Here is an 8418-nt window from a genome sequence, read left to right on the forward strand (position 1 = left end):
AGGTTCAAAAACACTTGATAGGTGGCCTTGTCTCACAGGTCGGCTGTGACCTGTGGACGATGTGCGGGTGACTAGGGGATGTCGGCCAGCACGTAGTGATGATGGAGCGCAATCTTGGACGCGAGTAGAAGCTAATGTGCGGAGCAGAGTGCTTATCCTTGGAGATGCGAGAAAAGTGCACTCCTCGGCCCTTTGAGTGTTCTACTCTTGGAACAAGAGATTATTTTCTTAAGCCTATTATAAGGGGGACATGATGCGGTGAGCTCCAGCCAATCCTCCCCGTGCACGACGACAGTAGCATGAGACGACGTCTGCACTAAATGAGCATCTCTTAGGGGCATGATGGGGGTCTTCAAGAACCGGCTCTAGGCAGCTCATGAGAGGAGCGCTAGAGTCCCCGAAGGGCTTGGATACCTGACGGGCAGTGTAGGGCCAGGATGGCCTACATTGGGTGCCGATGCTGCCGAGAGGCTCCATGTGATGCGCAAGGTTGCCCCGCGGGCTGCGAGATATCAGGGGCAACACCTCTCGTGTGAATGGGTGATCGAGGCAAGCATTCGAAGACCTCGTGATCCAACTCATGGAGTGCACTATCGAGTTCTAGCCGTCCATGGGGGTTCTTTGGCTATAGATAGGCGGTCGTGGGATGACGCCGATCTGTAGGCTTATTGAGAAGTCAACGCTGAAAGGCAAGAACGCATGTCGGGAATGCCGTGCGGGAGAACGGCAAGATGTCAGCATATCGATTGGCCTCGGACTTATGATGCGGTCCTACTCGGGCGAGGCATGGAAGGCGGCCATGACGAGTGCGAGCGCCTAGGATGTACCGAGTGAGTGTTAGGCATGAGATGGGCGTTCCGGGCGCATGAGTAGCGCTGTAATGCCAGGCGGAGCGAGGATGCTCCTTGCCATTGAGCAATGCATCGGCAGGTTCCGAGATTGTGTGCGAGATGCAAAGGCACAAGTGCCGAGAGCCTCAGCGAGTGAGTTTCAGTGTCAAGGACACGCGACGGACTGTCGCTATACTCTGATGTGTGAAGGCCGGTCGAAGGTTAGGCGTAACCTTTGAGGCCACACAGGCGAAAAATATATGAGAATTACATTCCGCTGCAATGAAGAAGAGTACGCCTGTGACAAGTGGTATCAGAGCCTCGTTGCCTTCATTGGGGCGAGGTGAGTTGCGAGCCTGGAGGACAAGAACTCCCGGTTGAGAGTTATGCCTATTTGATTGGGCACACGCGTTCTACCTGATGCAGAGGCAAGTTGGCATCAGTTGAGACAAGATCAGTCCTTTTCACAACGTTTGATTTTGGGGGACATCTACTGCAGAGATCATGTTGAGTAGGGTCCTTTGTGCACGTTTAGGCTGCTTCAGAGAGCAAGCGGCTATGGTCCAACTTCGTTGTTGTTGGTTGGCAGATGTGTGACGCAGCAGAAGCGTGAGCAATATGTCAACCGTGGTTCAAAATTTCTTTCGGCTGATTGATATTCAGATTTCAGAGTTCACTTGGCTTCCCTGAGCGAGAGGGGGACATGCCTATACGTCGGGTGGACTGCGAGAGCCATGTTTGTGAGTGAGTGGTAGCAACCATGTGTGCGGCTTGCCGCAAGCCAGGAGGTGTTCTATGCAATGAGGCCGTTTTGGTGGGCGGATACCACCTTGAGTTGAGAGTGGTGGATGAAGGGCCATATTCTCATTAGTCTGAAGACCTTCTAGCAGAGAAGGACTTGCTGAATATTCAGGAGCCGAAGCACAGTGCACATGTGGTGCGTGGAACAAGCCACCCTTGGGGTTGCGAGGAGTGGACGTCGAGACCCCTTACCTTTATGGACAGTTGTGAGTGCGAGCCATGTGTGGCCGAGTATAGTTATGGGATGAAATGCTATTGTGGTAGATGGGGGTGCATTTAGCGGGAGACGACACGCTTCAAGAACCAAGAGCATAGGCCTCCGTTATGTGAGAAAGACAACTTGTCCGGAGCTTGAGTGGGAGCAGCCTACTAAGCCGTGTGTTGGGTGCTCATCAAGAGCACGAGTTTGAGCATAAGTTGGAGAACATTCCTCGACGGGATTCTGACACCATATTATGGGCTCTTTGGTCTAAGGATTTTTGAGAGAGACTACCGTGTGGGTATTCGAGGGGAGCAGCAGGCTTCCTCGATACCAGGAGCAGCGGGCTCCATTGGCACCATGAGGGCATGGTGCGGTCGGCCGGTGTGGAATTCGAGTTTTCAGTACATCGGGATTGGGAGCGAGAAACCCCAACCTTGTTAGTGCAGTCGAGACGGGAGTTGTACATCCCATTCTTGTTTGTGATCGGACCTATGCGAGACTGGCATTTGGAGTTTTGCTGCCGGACAGGGATTCAGAGATCCTATCCTTGCAGTTACAGTCAAGTGCTCAGGACGAGACAACGAGATTGTGTTTTGTGGTCAAGCTAGGAAAGCTTGGTTGTCAACCGGATTGAGGGCAGAGGCCCCATTCTGTGTGGGTTTGAGTGATAACACTTTTTGAGAGACGTTCGGTCCATGAGCGGCGTGGTTCCGACAGCCGGGCATCTGGCCAATTATGTGTTTGCAAGTGTCTAAGTGTGGTCTACCGCAGAGGCAGTTTTGCGTGTTGCCGAGGGCGGCAACACATCGAGTAGGGGAGAGAGTGTGAAGTGTGACGCAACAGAGACTCCACACTTCATCATTCTAAGATCAATTCAAGTGTATTCGAGGTATTGTTTTGAGGGACAACACAGACTCCACACTTCCTTCGTTCCAGATCAATTCAAGTGTATTGAGGCACTGTCTTGAGGAGCATTGGAGATTTCAGAGGCGAACTTGACAAGAATTGGAGCACAGTTGAGAGACTCGGGAAGAGAGTGTAGAGCCAAGCACAGACTTCCGAAGAGAGTGTAGAGAGGCACAAACTTCCGAAAAGAGTGTAGAGCGAGGCACAGACTTCCGACTTCAACAGGCTACATTGAGAAGAGAGTGTAGAGAAGGGCACAGACTTCTAATGTTAGCGACATTGGGGAAGCGAGTGTAGACGAGTACACAGACTTCCAGCTTGAGGCGATCAAGCGGGTATATAAAGCACTGCTTGTTGAGAACTACCCGCCACCATAGGAAGAGAGTGCAGAGAGAGGCGCAGACTTTCGTTCAAGTTTAATGTTGAATGAGTGCATCAAGAGACACTGTGTTTTGTGGAGGAGGAGCTTAGCATCGCTTTGAGGAGACAACGTGTTGTGCTGAAGAGGCACTTCACGATTGGAGCGCTCGAAAGAGCAGGAGATCGGTCTGGTGTCATGAGATACTGAGAGGGTATTGGGCACTGCATACACCTCAATCCTTCGTGTATGTGTTGACGAGGACGTCAACAGATCGAGTGGGTGAGGGTCTCACAGGTCGGCTGTGACCTGTGGACGACGTGCAGGCGATTAGGGGATGTTGGCCAGCACGCAGTGATGATGGAGCGCAACCTTGGGCGCGAGTAGGAGCTTAATGTGCAGAGCAAAGTGCTTTATACTTGGAGATGCGAGAAAAGTGCACTCCTCGGCCCTTTGAGTGTTCTACTCTTGGAACAAAAGATTATTTTCTTAAGCCTATTATAAGGAGGGCATTCAGTGGTGAGCATCAGCCAGTCCTCCCCGTGCACGACGGCAGTAGCATGAGAAGACGTCTGCACTAGATGAGTATCTTTTGGGGGCATGATGGGGGCCTTCAAGAGCCGGCTCTAGGTAGCTCGTGAGAGGAGCGCTAGAGTCCCCGAAGGGCTTGGAAACCTAAAGGGCAGCATAGGGCCAGGATGGCCTACGTTGGGCGCCTATACTGCCGAGAGGCTCCGTGTGACGTGCAAGGTTGCCCCGCGGGCTGCGAGATATTTGGGGCAACGCCTCTCGTGCGAATGGGTGATCGAGGCAAGCATTACAAGACCTCGTGATCCAGCTCATGGAATGCGCAATCGAGTTGTAGCTGTCCATGGGGGTCGTTGGCTAAAGATAGGCGGTCGTGCATTGTGGGCATATTGTGAAGCCAAAGCCGAAAGGAAAGAAGGCATGTCGAGCATGCCGTGTGGGAGAACGGCAAGTTGTCGGCATATCGATTGAGTCTCGGACTTATGATGATGTCCTACTCGGGCGGGGCATGGAAGGCGGTCATGACGAGGGCGAGCGCCTAGGATGTATCGAGTGAGCGTTGGGCATGAGATGGGCGTTGCGGGCGTAGGAGTAGCGCCGTAATGACGAGGCGGAGCGAGGATGCTCCTTGCTATTGAGTAATGCGTCAGCAGGTTCCGAAATTGTGTGCGAGATGCAAAAGCACGAGTGTCGAGAGCCTCAGCGAGTGAGTTTTAGTGTCGAGGACACCCGACGGACTCTGATGTGTGTGAAAGCCGGTCAAAGGTTAGGCGTAACCTTTGAGGCCGCACAGGTGAAAAATATATGAAAATTACATTCCGCTGCAATGAAGAAGAGCACGCCTGTGACACCTTGGCAAGTGCCCCCTAGAAAGTAAATAGGCGGGCGGTCTTAATGGGTGCACCCCTAAAAAATAGATTGGGACGGGGAGGAGGCTGAAGATATTCCCCTACTCGGACCATGATCAAAACCCGACAAACATTCAGCCCAAAAGGCCCACACACATGACATCCCACTTCCCTACGTGGAATCTCGTCAACAGCCACATTGGACCACGTCAGCCCTTGATAGATCACATTTTGTGCTCATTTCATGTGATATTTTGACCTCTATTATGACCAAAATGCTCCTAATTAAATATTATTTTATTAGCATTAGTCTATTTAGGAAAAATAGTATGGAAAATGAAGAAAAGAACCAAAATGGAAATTTGGACAAGACTTTTTGATTTCTAGCAAGAATTTGGAACTGCTTGGACTACTTTTTTGATGAATGAGAAGTTTAATTAGGATAATAATTTTATTTCCATTAGTCTTTTAGTTCAATTAGGAATCTACCTTTTTAATCCTAGTAGAATTAGGTATCTAGTTAATATATATATGTGATGTAATATGAGAAACTTTTTAACTCTTGGGAATTTCAAACCTTGAATTCTCGTTTCTCTATATTATTGCATTTTTATGATATTTTCTTACTTTGCTTTCATGCGTTCTTTCATGAGCATATCTAGCTAGGTCTCTCATCCCGATTACAGACTCGATGAATGCATAGTTTCAACGAGTTGTGAGATCTAACTCATGCTTTCTACGTTCATTAATATCGATATTTGTGTTGTTCTCTGTGCTTTTATTACAAATAGTCTGATTTATGAATGATAGGTACCGTTATTCATTGTCAAAAATATTTTCCTAGCCAATTGAACTTGCAAATCCGTAATTGTTTGTTTAGTTCAATAACTAGTGTTAACATAGCATAATTGATTATGTAGAAGTTTCTGATTATGTTGTAGGGAGTGCACAATCTAACTTAAATAAATTCTCGTAGGAATTTATTGGTTAGAATTTGACCTTTCTAGTTCTTAATATTGTCGGTAAATTAAATCTTGAGAACGTTTCCAAGATTGTTTACTAATTAGGGATTTAGTCAACGGACGTTCCTTAACTATCCACAAGGTAAGAAAAGGTGAGCTCGTTAGGTCGTACCAATTGCCATAACCAATTTATCTATCATGAATGATTGTTATCTTTGCGTCTATGATCGACCGTGGAATTAAGCATGATTCCATCTGTAACTAGAATACTCTTTTCTTATATTTACCTCTTTTAATTTTATTTGCTCTTTAGTTTAATTTAGTTTTTATTTTTATTCTTCTTCACAATCAAAAACCTCCTTATTATTTTTATTTTTGAAGGAATTAATTTGAAACTAATCTCTGTTGATTGTACCCTACTCACACTTCTACAATAGTGTTGTCAGAATTACTTTTGGTGAATTTGACACCCATCAAATTTTGGCGCCGTTGTCGGGGATTAGTGTTTTTAAATTAATTTCTTTGGCTACTTATTCTTGTTACTTGGTTTTTATGCCACATTCTTCTCGTATAGGTGAACTTGAATTTGACCTAGAGATCGAGAAGACCACTCGTAGACTCTGAAAGAAAACCAAGCAATAGAAGGAAGAGGCTTCTACTTCTTTCAAATCAGTAGTAGATTCTGAGTTAGACGTGTCCACGTCTAGCGACTCTAAAGACGAAGTCATGGCCCAAATCCGGAACTAACGATCAAAGAGATGACTTCCTTTGACTTAAATCAACAATGTCTCTGCATTGAATATCCTACTTTAGATGTTAAATTTGAACTTCAATTTGGTCTCATTCACTTACTTCCTACTTTTCGTGGCCTTGTAGGTGAAGACCGCACAAACACCTCAAAGAGTTCCATGTGGTGTGTTCCGGCATGAGACCTCAAGGAGTCACCGAAAACCAAGTCAAGCTAAGAGCCTTCCCATTCTCATTGGACGATAAAACAAAAGATTGGCTCTACCCCTTATCTTCGGGATCTATTGTTAGTTGGAACGAGCTTAAGAAATAATTTCTTGAGAATTACTTCCCCGCTTCAAGGACTACAAACATTCGGAAGGAAATAAGTGGAATACGCCAATTCTCCGTTCTAAGTTTCTATAAGTATTGGGGGAGATTCAAGCAATTGGTTGAGAGTTGCCCTCATCACTAAATTCCCGACCATCTTCTAATTTAATATTTTTATGAAGGGTTGTCTGAGGTAAATAGATGCTTGGTGGATGCGGCTAGTGGAGGTGCTTTGTATGACAAAACTCCTATCAAAGCATGCAAACTAATCACAACCGTGACGGTTAATAACCAACAATTCGGTAGTAGAAATAACAACCTTCCACGAAGGGTAAATGAGGTAAGTATTTCTATTGATGAACGTTTAGATAAACTTACGTCTCTTGTTGAAAAGTTTATTAGGGGAAGCATTCAACAAGTTAAGAATTGTGGGATATGTACATATTCGGACATTGCACCGACGCTTGTCCTACACTTCACGAAGAATCAATTGAACATGCTGACGCCGTCGGTGGATTTTTTAGGCAACAACAAAGGAGATATGACCCCTTTTCAATATCTATAACCCCAGATGGTGAGATCACCCAAATTTGAGGTATGCAATCAACCTCAAAACTTTCAAATGGTTCCAAACCAACAACCACCACCTCAAACTGTATACCTCTAGAGGATATTGTGAAAACACTTGCCTTGAGGACCCAACAACTCCAATAAGAAACTCACAAATTCCAACAAGAAACCCGCTTTAGCATACAAAATTTGGAGTTCCAAATGAGCCAACTGGTCTCCTCTGTTAGCTGTTCGGAGTCTCAAGGTCAGTTCCATTCCCAAACTATCATTAACCTAAGCAAAATGCTAGTGCTATTATTTTACATAGTGGAAAAGAGCTACAGTTCGGAATCAGCACTAAGCATGGGGGCGCACAACAAGGCAAAACAGAGGAAGAACTCAAAATTCCCACCAAACATGCTGAAAAACCCAACCAAGTCAGCAATGACATTCCTAAGGCATTGGTGACCAAACCACCCTTTCCGGAAAGGTTTGCTAAGGGTAAAAAAGAAGAAGAAGCGAGGAAAATCTTCGAAACTTTCCACAAAGTGGAGGTAAACATTCCATTACTTGACGCAATTAAACAAATACCTCGCTATGCGAAATTTCTCAAAGAATTGTACACCAATAAAGAGAAGTTGAAAGGAAATGAAACGGTAAGTATGGGGGAGAATGTGTCTGTAATTTTCCAACAAAAACCACCCCCTAAGTACAAAGTCCCCGGTATATTTTCTATCCCTTGTAAAATTGGTTTAATAGGTATTAAGAGAGCCATGTGTGATTTGGGTGCTTCTATAAATGTCATGCCTCTTACTATTTTTAAATCTTTGAATGTTGGTCCGTTAAAGAAAGGGGTGTTGTGATTCAACTTATTAATCGCTCTATTTTTTACCCCAAATAGATATAAGGGAAGATAACTTCCCCAATTCTACATCTAGTTTGTTAGGAAGGCCATTTTTTAAAACCGCTAGAACAAAAATTGATGTCCATAATGGTACTCTCACTATGGAATTTGATGGTGAAGTTATAAGATTTAATATATATGAATCCGTGCGATATCCTAGTAATGTACCTTCTACTCTCTTTTTAGATGCACTTGACCCTGTTGTGCAGGAATTGGCAAATTATGACAATGAAGACCATACCAAGTTAGTGCTAGAATGGAGCCTCACACCCACACAAGTGAAACTTTTGGAGGACTTTATAGCACTCGATCCAAACATAGGAGAAAGCATCTTCGAATTCGAAGCCCTTCAACCCTTACCCTTCAATCTTGCTTTCATTGAGTCGTCACAATCTCATACTAAACTTGTTCCTTCTATCTTGCAGGCACCTACTTTGGAGTTGAAGGAATTGCCCAAGCATCTCAAGTATGCTT

Source organism: Sesamum indicum, linkage group LG5, assembly GCF_026168435.1.
Source record: "Sesamum indicum cultivar Baizhima isolate 11 linkage group LG5, ASM2616843v1, whole genome shotgun sequence".
In the NCBI taxonomy this organism is placed as follows: domain Eukaryota; kingdom Viridiplantae; phylum Streptophyta; class Magnoliopsida; order Lamiales; family Pedaliaceae; genus Sesamum; species Sesamum indicum.